We start from the raw sequence: 19,009 nt of genomic DNA, 5'->3' as shown, positions 1-19,009 counted from the left end.
GGCCAACACGTTACCTCCTCACAGATCGTACGATTGCCAAATCGATCTGGTGCCCGGTGCACAACCCCCTTGTAGCAGGATTTATGCCCTTACCGAACCTGAGAACCTGCATTTGAGACAATATTTGGATCAATACTTAGCTAATGGTTTTATTCGCCCGTCAAAGTCCCTGGCATCCTCGGCTTTGTACTTCGTGCCCAAAAAAGAAGGCGACCTTAGAACTTGTATCGATTACCGCGCATTGAACCAGATAACGGTTAAAAACCGTTATCCTCTGCCTCTGATCCCTGAACTCCTTGACCAGGTGAAGGACGCTTGCATATACACCAAGTTAGATCTCCGGGGGGCTTAACATCTGGTACGAGTTAAAGAAGGCGACAAATGGAAAACTGCCTTCCATACTAAATATGGATTATTCGAGTACCAGGTGCTGCCTTTCGGGTTGTGTAACGCGCCGGCTGCCTTGCAATACTTCATGAATGATGTCCTTCGGGAACTCGTCGATGTTTGTGTTGTCGTATATATCAATGACATTCTGGTGTACTCCTCTTCGGAATCTGATCACAGAAAACACGTCAGGGCAGTACTTGAAAAACTGCGCCAACACAAACTATTTGCTAAATTGGAGAAATGTTTTTTCCATACCACAGAAGTCGAGTTTCTAGGTTTCATCCTGACACCCAAAGGAGTCCGAATGGACTCAAGAAAAGTGGATGCCATCCTCAAATGGCCATCACCTAGCTCTGTAAAAGGGGTTCAAAGCATGCTCGGCTTTGCCAATTTCTATCGCAGGTTTATCCCGGAATTTTCACGCGTGGTACAACCCATTACTGCACTCTTGAGGAAAAATAAACATATTGAATGGTCTGAAGAAGCCGAGCAGGCCTTTCAGGATTTAAAAGCTAAGTTTACCTCCGCACCTATACTGAAACACCCGCGTACAGATCTCCCTTATGTCGTCGAGACTGACGCATCCAGCCTAGCCATGGGAGCTGTCCTGTCCCAAAGAGATCCCGAAACCAACCAACTGCATCCCGTAGCATTTTGGTCCAGAAAATTCTCGGCACCCGAGGTTAATTATGCAATCACGGACAAAGAACTGTTAGCCATTAAGTCCGCTTTTAAAGCCTCACGGCATTATCTGCTTGTCACTCGACATACCATCACAGTGATCACTGATCACCGAAATTTACAGTATTTGAAAACCGCCAAGGCTCAGTCATCACAGCAGCTCCGATGGGCTTTGTTTTTCGCTGAATTTGATTTTGTGATTACCTATCGACCTGGCTGCAAGAATGGCAAAGCAGACGCCTTATCCCGAATTGGAATGGGAGAATCTGATACAAACTCAGAACCAGTACCAATAATTCCCGAACAGAGGATTCTAGGCATGACTTTGTTACAGACGCTTGAAGACATTCAAGCCAGAGTGAAACAACTCCTGGACCCTACAACCTTACAGGATTGGATACAAAAGGATCAGACTTTACCATAGATAATGGTTTACCTTATTTCCAAGGACGCTTATTCCTGCCACATAAGGAATTACACGAACTAGTTATTTCCGGTTATCATGATACATTAATAGAGGGACACCCCGGTATTGCCAAGACAGAGGAAAAGGTGAAACGACAATTTTGGTGGCCCTCTTGGCGAAAAGATGTTAAATCTTTTGTGATTTCCTGTGGTGTTTGCGCCCAAAATAAAAGTCAAAAGAAAAGACCAGCCGGTCTCCTTCAACCTCTAGACATACCGCCAGCACCCTGGCACACCCTATCAATGGATTTTATTACGGACCTGCCTCCTTGTTCGGGGTACAATACTATCCTGGTAATTGTGGTTTTGTTTTCCAAAATGGCCCACTTTATTCCTTTGAAAGGTTTACCTTCAGCTTCTGTCCTAGCCAAAGAATTCCTCGAAAATATTGTTCGGCTACTTGGATTCCCATCTATACTAATCTCTGACCGGCGAAGCCAATTCATTTCCCACTTCTGGCGCACATGTTGTCAAATGGCGCAGATCGACGTAAGATTATCGACCAGTCACCACCCTCAGACCGATGGTCAGACCGAGAGGAATAATCAGACCCTTGAGCAGTACTTACGGTGTATGTTACAGCAATCTGAAAGCAACTGGAAAGACATTCTTTGGATAGCCGAATACGCATATAATAATTTGGTACACTCTTGAACTGGCCACAGTCCTTTTTATACTTTGTTTGGGCATCACCCTCGAACCTCAAACCTTGACTCACCTCAGAACCTCGGAATGCCTGCAGTAGAACATCTGCATTCTACAATTACCCAAGCCTTCAAAGAGGCAACAACGCATTTACAACAAGCCAAGAGAAAATACAAGGAGAATGCTGATCTACATCGGAGTGAAGCACCTCCGTATCAGATTGGGGATCAAGTGTGGTTAGCTACCAGACATTTACCACTCAAAGGGCCTCGAACTTTTAACCCAAAATATCTGGGACCTTATTCTATTACGGCAATAATTTACCCAGTGGCTGTTAAACTTGATTTACCAGCTAGTATGCGAATTCACCCTGTTTTACATGTGTCACTTCTGAAACCAGTGGTACCCGGAACCCGACTACTCAAACCTCCAGAACCTATTCTAATAGATGGGGAGCCCGAATTCAAAGTGAAGAACATTTTAGACTCAAAAATGTTTAGGTCAAAACTATTCTACCTAATTGATTGGAAGGGGTACGGACCTCAGGAGAGATTGTGGGAACCCAGTGACCATGTGCATGCACCTCGATTAGTCAGGAAATTCCACCGACTCTTCCCAGACAAACCAAAACCCCCGGAGGGAACAACCTTGGGGGGGGTGTTGGGGGGGAGTGCTGTCATGATGCCCGCTCCCGGGGAGCCGGTTCAAGCCCTGCGTCCCCGAAAGCGGACATCAAGTCCCCAAGGAAGGACCCAGCAACCCCATATAGAGGCCCTTTGGACAGTGTCCTGGCACCTATGGCGCCAGGCTCATAAAAGACATCAGTCCTGGTGCCATAGGCGCCAGGCTCATTATGGGAGTGCTTGGGTGCACTTACCTGATGCAGACCATGTTGCAGGATCCCAGCCTCCTTGAGGCCTGAAAGGATCTACTTTACCTGTGGGACTAATTTACCATCTGGGCGTGGTCGGGGAAGGATACATACCTGATTGGAGGAAGGATACATACCTGGAACTTCTTCCAAGGCTATTTAAACACCACCCGAACAGCCACACGTGCTTCGTGTTGTTCTGCATCTAGCAGCTGGACGCTCACCGTGTCTGCTCCTGCATCCTGACTTCTGCCACGCCTGCCAGCATCCTGGATCACCTGCAAAGGAAGAGAAGAAGAGAACAGAAGAAGGAAAAGTCCTTAGCTGCTAAATCCGCATCCCGGAGACATCTCGCCGACAATCCTGAAAAGGTAGACTTTTATTTAAAAGCTCATCGCGTCGATCGCTGCAGCGCCGCATTCCACTCACCTTTACAGGGCGCCTCCATGTTCAGCAGCGATCATCCGGATTCGCAGTCACGCCCCAGCGCCTAGGGAGAAAAAGACCAGAACAAAAGGTGAGAGAGAGAAGGGAATAAGGAAAGATAAATCTCCATGTTCAGACTTACCTGTTGATTCATTCCCTCTTCATTTCGGGTCCGCGCCGCATCCTGGCATTTCCGGATCCCGGCCCCTAAGGGAAAAAAAAGACATCAGCGTTAATGAGCGAATGAAAGGACATTACCAAAAAAACGCTCATTGAAGACTTACCTGATTTCTACAAGGATTTCACCTCTCATCTCGGGTCGGTGCCTGTTCCCCGGCATTCCGCACCCCGGCCTCTATGGGGAAAAAGACACTAGCATTAGTACATTAATGCATGGACACAAGGGGAACCTCTTATCAAAAAACTTACCTGGAAGCCAAGCAAGTTTGGTTCTCACCAATCCGAAAATCCAGTGAAGTAACTGGATACCAACGCGCCCCTGCATCAGAAGTAGGATGGAGAGCTCGTCCTTCCAGACCCTAAGGTGAGACGCTACGAGGAATCACAGAAGGGTTTCGAGGAGGGTGAGAGGGGAAAGTGGGAGGCCGATTGCATTACCCCGCAGACAGTTAATCCCCTATTTTCGCCTACAGAAGGATACTTCTGTCAGCCAGACAAGCCAGATTTGGGGGCCCGGTCCAGTCCGTCTTCCAAACCCTGCGCATCACCTTAGAAGAGGTCACAGCAGCGCGAACCAGGCCAGCGCCTCCATGGGAGTCAGGTGAGCGTTACAATGAGCTGCCTGGACGTCCATCTCTATAGCTATGAATCTCTTGGACTTTCCCATAGCATAAGGTAGGAGAGCACAAACATAGAAATCCTCCTCAGAGGTTCTCTTTCTCACCTCCTTCATGTGTTGATACCACATGTTCTTCCCCAAATGTGCTGTACTGCCTAGATAATTATTTAACTCATAATCATCTTCTCTCGGGTCTCTTTCTTGCCAAAAGAATGCATGCATAATGCTCATGGAGTATATCAGTCATCATCCTTCCTACAGGAGGAATCATAGGAACCCTTATCAAAGAAAAAAGTGACCTTACATGTGTCACTGGTGTAGGGATAATCACATATGGCCTCAGTTTCCTTGCAACATCTAACTCTTCATAGGTCAGGAGTAGGGAGAATCAGAGGAACTCCTTCCTTTCTAGGACCAGCAAGGTAAGCAGCCCGCATTAGCAAAAACGGAAAAACAATAATAGATGTTGTGCACATATATATCATGCACCAGTACATGAGCCCCCATCAATGGTGTCTCGCCACACATTGTTGAATCTGCTCAATTTCTGGAATTGCATTATTCTCAATGCTCCACATTGTGCCTGTGTACTACTTTTTAAGGAAGGAAAACAACCTTTTTAATCAGGCAGCCTTGTCAGATGCTCAGGAAGCTGCCACATTTGCTCAATTATTGCTGCCAACAATCTTCTAATCACAGGACCATTCTTAGGATACTGCACAAAAGGACGAAGGTCAGTGCTATGCCCAACAAGAGCAGGGTAAGCTCGGAGTATAAAAATGAAGACAGTGAGGATTATATGGATATCGACATCAGAGAGAACCATTAATCTGAGCAAAGAGAAACTCAGTGAGGAAAGAATCGGGGAACTGATCCCTCTTCCAATCGTCAAAGATAAGATTGAGATCTGGCATTTTTTAGCACATCAGTACTTTTGAAAGTCCCATAAAAAAGATTCCTGTGGCTTAAGGACAGTTAGTCTCTCATTCCTGCTAAAATATCTATAGAGAATGTCCGGGGTAAGCCACAGTCCAAATGCACACTTGCATTTATTTAATCAGCAATCTTCGCGTCCTTCTTCCTCGTCATCGATCAAGTCTGCATGTGCTGTACTACTTCTTCTTGCTTGCTTCCGAATCAGGTGGGGTTGTCCCGGTCTCACTTTGCCCAAGTGTATCCAGGTGCTCCTTTCTTGAACTTTTACTGCTGAGGGAGTGACATTCTCAACAATATATGGTCCACTAAATTGGGGCTCATGCCACTTCCTATTGAAGTTGCTAATTAAAACAGAATCACCAACAAATAATTTGGGTGCAGGTAGTTCTTTAGGTCCGGTTGCTGAATGGTTTTCATCTGTGTCCTGAGACTGACACCCCTTATGCTTCAGTTGATCTGAAATGACAGAGATACTAGCAGTCAAACATGTTAAATACGCACATAGCTCATTTCCTGATAATTCTGCAGTCATTGGGGCATCACTTCTACTCCTCTATGCAGGGGCGTTCTCATTCACCTTCCTGTCACTAACTCATGGGGTGTGAGGTGGTGGTCTGACCCAGGCTGATTCCTCAAAGCATATAATGCAAGGGGCATGCAATACAGCCATCCCTTATTCAGTGTCAATTTTAAGTTGAAAATTCTCTCTTTGAGAAGACTGTTGAGTCTCTCACATATTCCATTCACTCGCGGGTGATAAGCTGAAGAAAACTTCTGTTTTATACTACACAATAGGCTGATCTGTTTAAATACTTCATTAACAAAATGGGGCCCATTGTTGGATCTCAGCACCTCACATACTCCACATCCAGGAAAGACTTCTTGAACTAAAAACGTTGCAGGCCAAGTGGCATCAGGGTTTGTACATGGACCAGCTTCAATCCATCTTGAAAAGGGGCACACCACCACTATCATATACCTATATCCACTACATACTTGCAGCATATTGACATAGACGATATGTAAATGCTGAAAAGGACAGTTCTGTCGAGGAATTACTTCTCTGATCCTTTGTAATGTGTGCCCAGTGGTAAACATTTGAAATACGATGCAATTTACTACATAAAAAGCAACGTGTTCTAATAGGTTCGGTACAAACCAGTCTTCTACAATATCTGCAGTGAGACTCTCCCTAGTTACATGCGCAGAGTAGTGGTTCTGTTCTTGCGCTACCCTTAATAAGGCTACAGGCATCACCGGTTTGCCAGTGCTGTCCTGTCAAAAGAATGATTCATTCGATATAACTACCTCATACGCAGAAGGCCTACGAGATGTCAGTGTACCCTCAGATTTCTCCAAACCAGCAAACAACACACTTCTTCTTGAACTTCCTTCAGAAGACCGTCATTTCTCCACAGATACATATAGGGTTTTCTCAATGGATACCTTTTTTCAAGGACTCTTCGTAGTATAGGTACCAATATTGGCTTTGCGCATGTCGCAAATTCTGGCTGCCATCATATAGGCATAATAAGGGCGGGACTTCCGGTAGATGTGCTTCTCCTCTACACCAGATATATAAACAATATTGGAGCCAGCAGACAACCCTGCTTGACCCCACTGCTTGTAGCTACTGATTCAGTAAAGTGACCCTCACTGTGCAATATCAGTTGTACCTTGGTATTACCATGCAGTAAAGCTATCCCACAAAATCCCATGATTGACCTTATCAAATGCAGCTGGGAAAACGACAAACATATATACAAAACCAGACTGCTCTTGCCTTTTGCCTGTTAAATTAATCTATCGATTAATGATAAATTGTGGGAGGTGGCTGAGCCAGATCTGATACCAGTCTGAGACATATCCAGTACATGATTCGAGTCAACCCACTGTTGCAGTTCTCTTAGGACAGAGGAAGTGAAAATGTTCCCTACCACATCCAGCATTGACAGTAACCTATACTTCATAGGTGATTAACTGGAACCCTTTTTAAAAACTGGGATCAACAGGGCATGACACCATGAGTCGGAAATAGATCACTCTCAGCAAACTTTAGTAAACAATACATGTAGCAGCTTGTCCCAGATCTCAGGGTTCAGTTTTAAAACAACACTAGTCAATCCATAAGGGCCAGGGGCCCTAGACTTTATTAGATTACCAATCGCAACCTAGATACTTTCTAAATCATACTGCAATTCCCCACTCATTTCTTTCATTGTCAATTTTCCCAAGGACCAATATCAAAATTCATGGCGCCCTATGCTCTTTTGTGTTCAAGTTTTCACAAATGATCCTTATCCAGGCTTCTTTATTAATGGGATTAGTGACCAGATTCTCTTTAATCCCACTTATCGCCCTCAAAGTCTGCCACATGGAATGAATATTCCCATTCTTTAAAATTGCAAACATTTGCTGCCACTGGACGTTCATGCCTAAGTACTTCCACCATTTGACCAATTTAGAATATATGTTGTTCAAGTTCCTAATGTATTTAATCATTTTATTTTTCTCTGCACTCACTCTTTTAATATCCCCGATCTCCCTTTACATTATGCACTTGGCATCCCGTATTTTCCGATCAAACACTTTGTCCCGAGCCTTTGAGGATGTAACTATATAATGACCAGATCAAAATCCTAATTTAGCAGTCAAACTTTGAAACCAGCTTTCTATTTCATTCACTGTCCAATCGTTCATGCAATTTAGGTAATCATAATTAGACCACGCAAACCAATAAGCAATCCTGTATAAATTAGCCAAAGATCAATTCCCACGATTACCAGTGTTGTTTACTTCTACATCACCCACTTTACATTCAACTAGGTGGCTTTGGTGTAGTTACAAACAAGGGGACACAATAACATGATCGCTGTACACCTTAGATACAATTTCCATAATTTTAACATACTGAATCAGTTCAACGCTAGCAAAAAATAATCAATGACAGCCTTGACCTTTCCATTATTCCAGATGTAACAATCCAGCCGTTCCCCCAATGTTGGCCCATTGGGCATGACCAATTCCCAGTCCTTCAAGTACTCCAGTCAAGTTCTACCATGGCTTTCTGATATTTTATAAGGAATTACACATGCCTCAAATGTATTTCCACACTGCTCATAGACAATATTATTGTAGCATCTTGCATTTAGGTCCCCACCCATTAGGATCACATCCCCTCCGTTGTCACAGCACCTGGTTGTTAACATGAAGGTTAGATATTCAAAAATTGCATCAGTTTGGATAGCACCCGGGGATTGAAAATGTTTCTGATTAGTAATCATTTAACTGGGTTGTCATCTAGTTCACCCTCAACCATAAGGATGTGTCCCATGTCATCGGGAGGACCAAATATCCTAGCTATGAGATTATTCTTTACCCCTATCAACAGACCTCAATAGGGCCACCACCTAGGCCCTTTTCGTGCAAATGATTGGAAAACCCAAAAGCCATCAATATAAAGTGATGAAGTCAGCCATGTTTCCTGCAGCATGAAGATGTGATTCTTAAATATCACATCAAGTGATCCTTCCGTAATGCAGAAGTGTCTATGGCCCCACATATTCCATGTCATTTCATTACAAATTCACTGATCCATATTTCTTTTTGCAGGTAACAAACTCATTAATCACCCCCAAATTTGCTCATTCTCTTTATCAACTAGATCTGCTATTGTTGCACTTTTGCCCCCAGTGGCCCTAACATAAACAGCTATCTCACCTTTACTGCATCTGTCACAGCAAACACCAGCAGGATCATCATAAATGAAATCAAGATCATATCCCATTTTTGAGAATTGTTCCAATGGGAACAAATAAGTAATGCTGTGTCTGACATAAAAATGTACACAAGATGACCTCTAGCCACCATGTTCAAGGGTCTCAACAAACTCAAAGTTTTGAGAGTACAACACACGTACCAAGGGTATCTGTTGCAACAGTTGCAATAAGTTGGAAAAATACATATTTTTTTTCTTGCAGTCAGAGAATTTGGATGTGATGATCAAGACCTTTTCATCCAACCTATACCCTGAAAACTTGCCACTCCTGTTGGAGCAATAGTAAGAAGCTTTCCCTCAGTCTAAGCGTCACAACTGTCCATCTCAATAAGTGAATGTTCCTCAAGGCTGGCTTCCTCAATTCCAGGTGAGAACAGCAGGTGTCCACAAACTTGTGGAACACTCCTGTCCCCTGCACACCCCAATGTTGAAAAGACAACCAAATATTCATGAAATGTTTAAAATAAAGAACTTTTATATGAAGATGAACTTGTCATCACTGAATTTTCTGCCCAAAACAAGAGTTTAAAAAAAAAAAAACAGCAATTCAATTGTATATTTTCAACAGTATCATTGAAGATAAATCAAATTTGTCATATGTAATTCACAATTCAGATAATGGCTATTAATTCATAGTCTCAGTAAACCAATCTATATACAACAATTCATATGTCAAAAAGTAGACAATTTGCACTTTGTACCAACTCTTAGTCAAACTTTCACAGTGACTTGTGTTGTTCTGAGTGTTATTTAAGGTGCCCAATCCTTTGGCATGCAAAAACTCTTTACGCGTTTCGGGGAGAATATAGCCCCTTCTTCAGAAGATGTCTACTCGACTTTTCTTTATTCATATGTCTATATGAAACAATAGATAAATGAAGAGTATTACAGTATTGATAATATTAATGTAAATCAATCCCTGTCTGTCATGACTGGATAATACCTTATATATAATCACCATTTTGTGTCTTGATCTGTTCGCAATTTAATATTCATATGCCATCTTGATTTGCATTTTCTATCCTAAAAAGGGGATGAGAGAGATTGTGAGTCCCAGCCATAATGGGGAGTGTTTATCTAAAAACAACCAACTCTATGGTCTTTATAATACAATTAGAAAGTCTGTACCAGTAATTACCTGAACCATCAGATGTTCAAGGCCAAAGGAAAAGTATAGGCTCTAGCCAATAGCGCATGTTCAGTCTTTCAGTATGTAGCCAAAATGGCCCATTCCAAAGTGTAAGCGCTCCTGTGGGTTAAAAAAAAGATCCTCTAAGGATACCCTTATCTGATATACTTAACGTTAGGATATAAACAGCTACTGTTGATGCCGTTAAAAACATTCTGTGGGTATAGAGCTGGTAACTACCAGCTTACCTGTGTGGTCAACTTTTGTCCTTCCGCGTGTAATGAAGTAGAAACGCACAAGATTTCTAGAAGCAGTTTCTTTTTAAATGTTGGAAAAATGTCTAACTCTGGCATCCACAACCATAACGGGGTGTGTCTGCAGAAATATAAGAACAAATCCAAATCCTGTTTAAATAGGCCAATAGGCCATTCTCCATGCTATTCTTTACATTAAGTGTGCTCAAATCCATTATTACTAAGGGCCTCTATATCTTACCTCAAAAGAGATGCTCTTGTTTAAACTGCGTTTCCTGTAGCTTGTACCAGAGGTATCGCCAAGATGGCCGCCGTTATATTTACGTGAAGCGATGACGTCATCGCGTCAGTGTGCGACGACGTCATTGCGTCAGCGTGCGAAGATGTCATCGCATCAGCGTGCGAAGACGTCATGCTATTTACCTTTTTCCTCTTTATCTGTGACACTGCATTGGCTATTTATCGCCCCTCTGTTTAGGCCTAGGGTAATAAATTCGAAATGTATCTTCTTAAATTTATATGAAATGTATTTTTGAAAAAACATAAATCCAAATTAAAACTGAATGTTAACATTTAACTTTAGGTTCTAAATTTTAATGCCACAGTCACCTGATAGAAAATGGGCGTGGCTCTGTCCCGAAATAGTAAACAAATGTATAAAGGAGCTATATTCATCAGTGGTATTAGTTAACAAATATCAGCATCTGTTTCACATATGATGATTATATTGGAGTCCAGCATGCTCACAATCTATCTACTGTTCCCAGAGATATACATACTAATTGTTTACAAAATATTGCATGTACTTACATTATTAAATGCATAATGTTTTTACTTAAAATTGACATTCAAGTGTCCACCTAGTTATTCAAACTAATGTATCTCTTCATTGCTCAATGCATATCAATTTTATTGACAACTCCTTTATCAATACACTCCCAATTCATCAACCTTCTCCATTCTATTTGCAATGCCCATACTTATTAATCATGGTTTAAACAGCTTTAAGCACCTTAATTGTCCCACAGTGTTAGGCATTTGTTAACTGTACTGTTTAATTTGTTATCACCGTTATAAGAAAACGCCCAAATTATACTCTTCATTCATTCCATTGGGGGAGAGGCTATTCAGTTTCTCAATCCAGTATAATTTTCTCTGACTCATATGTCTGTCGTGATCACCCCCTCTTAGTGATTTTTTTACCTCTTCCAGGATAATTACTTTGAGCTGGGCTATGGTATGTTTATTTTGGGCAAAATGCCTAGCAACAGGAGATTTTACACTGTTGGTACAGATGTTACTTTTGTGTTCGTTCCACCTTTCTTTCGCCTTTCTGATCGTTTGTCCCACATAAAAGATGACACAGGGGCAACTCAGGCCATACATCACTGATTTCGTATCACAAGTGGTGTAATCATTCAGAGGGAGTTTATGTCCACTATTGGGGTGTCTCACATTATTCCCTTTCATCACATTGTTGCAATTGCAACAACTTAGGCACGGGAATGTGCCTGTCTTTCTCTTCTGCAAGGTCTGTTGTTTATCTTGTTTTGTTTTTTCTGCTTTCACCAATTCATCTTTAAAATGTCTACCCCTTTTATATGCAATGAGGGGTGGTTTTGGGAACAACCTATCTACTTGTGGATCCATTTTAATGATGTTCCAATTTTTCTTGATGATCCTGGTGATATGGTGACTTTGGGAAGAGTATCTCAATGTATGGAGGAACGGAATGTCCTTAGATTTGTTCTTATTAATGAGAAGATCCTTTCTTTCCAGTTCATCCACTTTGTTTTTAGCCTTTTCAATAATGTCACTAGGATAACCTCTTTTGTTGTATTTGTCTGATAGTGCTTGATTCTCTGATTGTAATTTTGTTGTATCTGACATTATCCTTTTGAGCCGTAGAAATTGGCTATAAGGTAAATTATTTTTCAAATGAACTGGATGATGACTCAAATAATGTAATGCATTGTTCACATCTGTAGGTTTGTGGTAAATACTCGTAATTACCTTTGCTTCTGGTGCAATCCTTAGTTCAACATCTAAGAAGTGTAATTCAGGTTATCCCACCTATATTGTAAACTTAATCCGATTGTGCAGGTTATTGATGAAATCAAGAAAGGTTCCCAGGGCTTCTTTTGATCCTCTCCAGATGACAAATATATCATCTATGTATCTCTTCCATGTTATCAAGTTTTGTTGCCATCTTTGTTCGTTCAATATGTGTTTGCTCTCTAGGTAAAACATAAATAAGTTAGCGTAGGCTGGGGCCATCGATGAGCCCATCGATGTTCCTGATGCTTGGAGGTAGAATTGTGATTTGTTCCTGAAGTAATTGTTAACCAATATGATCTTACTCAATTCCAATATGAAAGTTTTATTGGCTTCACAGTTGTTATTCAATAGTGCCCACTCTAGGGCCTCTAATCCATCCTGATGCGGAATTGATGTATAGAGACTTTGTACGTCAAAAGAAACAAGTATGTCGTTCTCCTGAATGTTTGTTAATGAGTCAAGGTGGATAAGGAAATCTGTGGTGTCTTTCAAATAGGTGCTAGTGCCCTGGACTATAAGTTCCAGGGCTTTGTCCACATAAATTGCAAGAGGATTAAAGATGCTGTTGGTGCCTGCTACTATGGGTCTCATAGGTGGAGTTTGTAGTACTTTATGTATTTTTGGGAGTCCATAAAAGACACGGGTAATGGGGTGTTCATTAATCAGAAATTTTCTTGTTTTCTCAGAAATCCACTCATTTTCTAATGCTTGGTCTAATACATTTTTTAACATATCCGTGATTTCTCTAATGGGATCTTGATCAATCTTAATATACGTATCTCCATCTTCCAAAAGTTCATTGATTTTGGTGTCATAGTAGGTAGTATCCATTAGTACAATTGCTCCACCCTTGTCATCGGGTTTCAGAGTCAAACTCCGATCATCTGCTATTTCCTTGATAATTGCACTTTGTCTTCTCCTAATGTTGTAATATTTGGATTTTGTGAAGTTCACCCTTTTCAAATCCTTAATAACTTGTTCTTCAAATATCTTAATAGTTAAGTTATTAATTTGTGGGTCAAGTTTACTCTTCGGTTTAATTTCCAAGTATTTATGTTCATCTCGTGTGTAATCCACTTCTGTCTGAGTATTGGAAAACACCTTAACTCTCATTTTGCGTGCCAATCTGTGTAAGTTAATTTTTTCTTCAAGCAAATTCGAATTCTGGGTAGGTACAAAATAAACCAAGATTCAAAGTATCAATTTGGTCGCTTGTCAGATGTTTCTTTGAGATATTAACAATTAACTGTTTGCAGGGGACGGGAGTGTTCCACAAGTTTGTGGACACCTGCTGTTCTCACATAGTCTGGTACAACCCAGTGTCAGGGCTGATATTCTCCCCCGCACCCCACTAAATATCTTAACACAGTTACTTAATATTAAAAAGGTGTGCTCTAGGCAACATATATTGCAGTTTTTCCTCAATTCCAGGAACATCCTTGTCCCTGACCAACCAGCTGATCAGGGTACACACATTCTTAGTAGGTCTTTTTTTCCTTCGGCCATCTTTTTTCCTTATTTTTTTTTACCAGAGATAATAGTTGAATTCATTGAGTCAGTTGTTGCAACCAGCTTTGAATGCTTGGTTTTGGATTCCTGTTCTCTATGCAGATTTATTTATTTGAATGTCTCATGTCACATGATATACCCGGGGCATGGACAGCAAGCTCAACGCCACCTACAAGTGGCCTACACACACCTTTCTCACCAGGGATGCTTGACAAACTCCTCAAACAGTAGGGCCTCATCCCTCTGGAGCTTCAGGTCTTCATGGATTTTACCACATAATTTAAGCATTATCTTAACTGCAAAACTGAAAGTTGGAGTATTGCCACACAGGTAAAGCCCAACGTTTCCTCACTGTTTGATCTCACGCTTTCCCCATCTTCAGTTTTGGCGTATAACTCGGCGTCACGGATAGACATTGGGTATCAGTTTGACACACGTCTGCTTTATGTACTACTTTCGATAAAACACAAGGCATGGGCACCACCGTTGAGGGATTTGTGGTTATATTTGTAATGCTATTTTGGAAGAAATAACAGAAGTCCAATAGTGAGTTGTTATCTATGTCTGACACATTTTGGCTATTGAACAGTTCCATATTCTCCTCGTCCGTTATCTTATCTGGCTCCTGACCTTTCTTTGCAGGTACAGCCACTGTGTTACCCACTACAGGTTGGAAGAAATAAGTTATTTTCCCATGGGTGCTTTATCTGAAGTTACCTGATTAGCCTCCACTTTGATAACCGAGGGAGGACTTATCTGTTGTCTTTCAGCTACTTTGCCATCGTTTTTCTGGGAATCCCCACTCTTACCATAAGATTCATTTGTCCTTACGTTATAGAACTTGAATTTCCCAGTGACTATGTCCAGCATTGTAAAAACACCAGTAATTGTTTCAATGAATCCTTATAAAACCAGCCTTTTGATCTTACCTTCTTAATCCCCAGCAATGGAAAGATGTCCCTACTTTCCTGCAATCCTGCAGACTGTGAGACTGTACTCATATGTACTCAATGCACATCTCGATGTAGGTGCTACCACGCCAAGCGGATCGTTTATGCTTCCACACTCCACAGGACGCAACGTTGATTATCGATGATTCAGACAGCAGCAATCAATCTGCACAACATGTGCCTCCAAAATCCCAGATCTGTGAAACACTTGCCAAAGTTAGAATCCAAGTGACGGTGAGACTGTGCTCACACTTACTCAATGCACACCTATGAGGTTAATACAACTGAATTTGCAAAATTTGATGTTTTAAAAATAATAGAAATTAATGTTTCAGGAAGGGCTGTTTTCTGACATGCAAGTTAAATTCTGCTAGGATAAAGAGAAATTGAATTATCAACATTATTTTTACATTTTACATATTAATCTATGTTGTATCACTATGAAACTCACATATTCTCAAACTTCCCTTTCCACAGATATCAAGCAAATGTTAAGTTTTTCTCTGGCTTAAATGTTTGAATACACATGAATATTCCTAACTCTTCAAAGCATCAAATTTAAAGTGGCTTTGATAGCATATTCTGATTTGTATTTCTTCTTTCTCCACGTTACATCTTCATATTTGGGATGCAGTTTTAAAAGGCAAGTTAAAGTCTGTTTCTTTCAAGATAAGATTAATTATTTCACTTGATAACAAAGTTCCCTTACCCCTCTATTGCAATATATTTTCTTGCCCAAATGGCAGGCTTCCTCAAACTTCAAAGTTGTAATGAAATAGTTTTTGAAGCTTCTGAACGTATTTACTTTTTTCAGTCTGAGCAGTCTGTCAGGAAGGAATGCGCCCAGTGTCTGGCCTCTTTTAAGTGAGATAATGCACACTTAAATTCTTTCCCAGAGTATGGCAGACCCTAAATATTTCCACTTTTGAATGAGTATTCACTAGAAGAGACCTTGCTTAGATTCTTGCCAATTATGTAACCATATTTTGGATTGAATTTTCTTTATTTGTGTGCATTTTCTGAGGACACCTGTTCCACTATCCAATCCCAGAGCAGTTTTTGAAAACCTCCTCCTAACACCTTACTAGTATAGAAATAAGCTAAACTACAAAAACAGGTGAGAGGTTAGGCCTCCAACACTATCTTCAAGGGACCCTATTATGTATTTGAGGTTTTGAAAACATAGATGTGTGTCTGGCATAGCCAATCCAGCTTTGTTCCTTAGGAAGAAATTTCGCCTGATCTGTTGATTCATGGAAAAAAATACCAAAGTATAACATCAAGAGTTATGTTACCAAATATTTGTATTTGTTTAATATAAAATAATAGACATCTGGTAATACCAGTTTCAGACATCAGATAATACAGGCTCAGAATAATCATTGGAAGGTGATATGTCTTTACTGCATGGCAACTTTGGGGCACATCTTTAATGATCCACAAATGCAAAACAGTAAACAAAAAAATATGGTGCATATGTGTGTGCATGCACCTGGGTGTGTGTATCTGTGTGTGTGTGTTTGTTCATGTGCATCCGTGTGGGGAGGGTTTGTAGCAGGAGCACTAATGTAAGCCTTTTGTGGGTGGTGGGACACAGAAATCTCAATGTAGTTAAGTGCCCAGGTGGTGAGGTTCATGAATTAGGAAGGGGGTGAACAGGGATGAAGGTGGAGAATCAGTTTACACACAACGTGAAGAGGGTCCAGGGAGAGAACACTTCTTCCTTTAACATGGTCTCTGATTGTGGAGGGGGAACAGTGAGGTGAGAGGCAGAACACCAAATACAGTGTGATAAATGCCTGCCCAGGAAGGTTCTTTGGAGGCAAGTCATGGAAGCCATTATAAAACTGCATGAATTGCATATGTGGAAATCAAACATTATAATAATTGATACACAAATAGGCTATGTTTACAATCATCTCTGAGCACGTCAAACAGCATATTTCCATGAAGAAAAGTGACTAATGTATTTTGTTTTTGAATTCCATAACTTAAAGGTTATTTCAGTAGAGAATCTAATTCTGACGTCCTATCATATGTAAAATGCATACATTCAGAAACATGACACCCTACAAGTAAACTAGCTTAGGAGAATTGCTTGGAAATGGAAAAGCTTCCATAAAACCACACAAGTGACTTTGAGCCACACCAAACGGTTGAATATCTAGAACTGACTTAATTCCTGAAAGGTATACGCACGTGCAATGCCACAGCAGCCATTTACTTGGTTTCCTTCAGCTGCAGGCATAATTCAGAGTGAGGCAGAGAGTAGCATGACTGGTCAAATCATTTGCACTCAGTAAGTAGAAACAGGATGATCATGCAGTTGCCAGTTTGTCCAACCCTCTATGATTGGTCATCCTGAAAGGCTAAGGGAAGAGTTGTGTGGCGGGTCAGAATGATGACACAGACTCTGATGTTCCATTGTATTGTAGTTTATTTAACAGAAAGGTGCACATTGCTAACTTTCCCTAAACCATTGGTGTTGTAGGAAAAAAGAAGTTTCCAAATGTTTGCCAGAAGTGCATTTCACCAAAAACTAAGAACTGATCCCATGTGAGACAGGGGCGTGGAACTCTGTGCTGGGTCTGGTGTTGTGATGCTGGAAATGCATTGGGAGGACGTGGCCTCCATGTACTTGTCCTGTAGTCCTTTTATCATGTGTGTTCTGTGTTACTTTCTGCACAGGAGTCCTAGTGGGATTCCTGGCAATGCAGCTCTTCTTCTTTTTGGTTTGGTGAACAGACCCTTGGGATACCCTTATGGCACCCATGTGTAGGGGTACAACCCTGTACCCCTGGTGTATATTTTTGGGCACCTGTGTGTGGCCGACAGAGCACACTGGTGGCAGCTCAATGCTGAATTTGACAGGTGCTCTGAGCATCCTCCATTTTGGGATGCCCAGGCCCTGCCATTGGAATCAGTTGATTCCTGATAGGAGACAAGATGGCCCCGTGGCCTCTTGCTTTCTATTGCCTGTTACCTTGTTTTCCCAAAGTCATGGGAAGCCCCGACTCTGTCCCTTCCCCTGACTGGCTGTTGGGTGGAAGTTCCATATATGGTATTGTGGGGAAGTCCAGGCCAGACTGGCTGGAGCCTTCCCAGTGACTGTATGTTGTGGGCCCGTCCTTGGGGTGGGACCTGAGTGAATGGAGTGTGTGACCAATATGCAGTAGAGTGAATGAGAGACCAAACAGTATATCTGGGGATCTCTCACTAATGGAAATCGTTCAAAAGCTGAGGTCGAAACTTGATGCTTACTCTGGAAGCCGAGCCGGAAGGAGAAGGTGAACCAATGTTCCCTTCGACACAATCTGAAAGCTACTGTGGCTTCAAGAACCTGATCCAAGAGAGGACCTGGCTAGGAGACCTCTTCCCGAGCTACGAGGGACCATCGTGCACCAGCTAGCCTTTGCCAAAGTGCCCTGGACGTCAGCCTTTGAAAGAGTGTCGACCGGAGACAGGGACTGCCGAGGAATCTGAAGATAAGTGCCCGGACATCTGTCCACCGTAGTCACCTAGGGTTCGGAGGACCGCCGTTACCATTGGAGGTCTGTCGAAGCCATGTTGCCATGGAGCGGGGACAGCTTGACGCTGTGCTGCCAACAACCAGAGCCAAAATGCTCCATTGCCTAAGAACAATTTGAAACAAGGACTCCCTCACTCATCACCGACGACCGATTTACCCCACTGGAGAAAGTCAAGGCTGCCAACGAACCAAGGAGAATCCGCCAGTGGGTTTTCCACCAACCGAAGACCACAAAGACACTGATCACTCGGCACCCTTGCTGGGCCAAAGTTCTTCATTGACACTTTGCGGCAACAAACTATCTTCGTCTAGGTGCACTGCACGCCTCATCTTTCAGGACATCCACGACTGATTATCGACGAGCACGGCCAGGACCGGAGCTGCTTCCTTGATGCCTTTGTTCACCTTCTTTTCAAGGGATCTCGATGATCTGTGGCTCCTGCCTTAAAGGGAGTCACTCAAGAAGGATCCGTTTACTCTGCTAAACCATTTACTCTGGTTTAGCAGAGTAAATGGATAAAAGGATCAGTTTACTCTGCCAAACCAGGTACATTGTGTGGTCGAACTTTTATAGAAGGAAATAAGACTA

Source organism: Ambystoma mexicanum, chromosome 9 (assembly GCF_040938575.1).
Source record: "Ambystoma mexicanum isolate Mex_15411 chromosome 9, UKY_AmexF1_1, whole genome shotgun sequence".
In the NCBI taxonomy this organism is placed as follows: Eukaryota; Metazoa; Chordata; class Amphibia; order Caudata; family Ambystomatidae; genus Ambystoma; species Ambystoma mexicanum.
The sequence above is the reverse complement of the archived record's forward strand: the minus strand, read 5'-3'. Positions refer to the sequence as shown.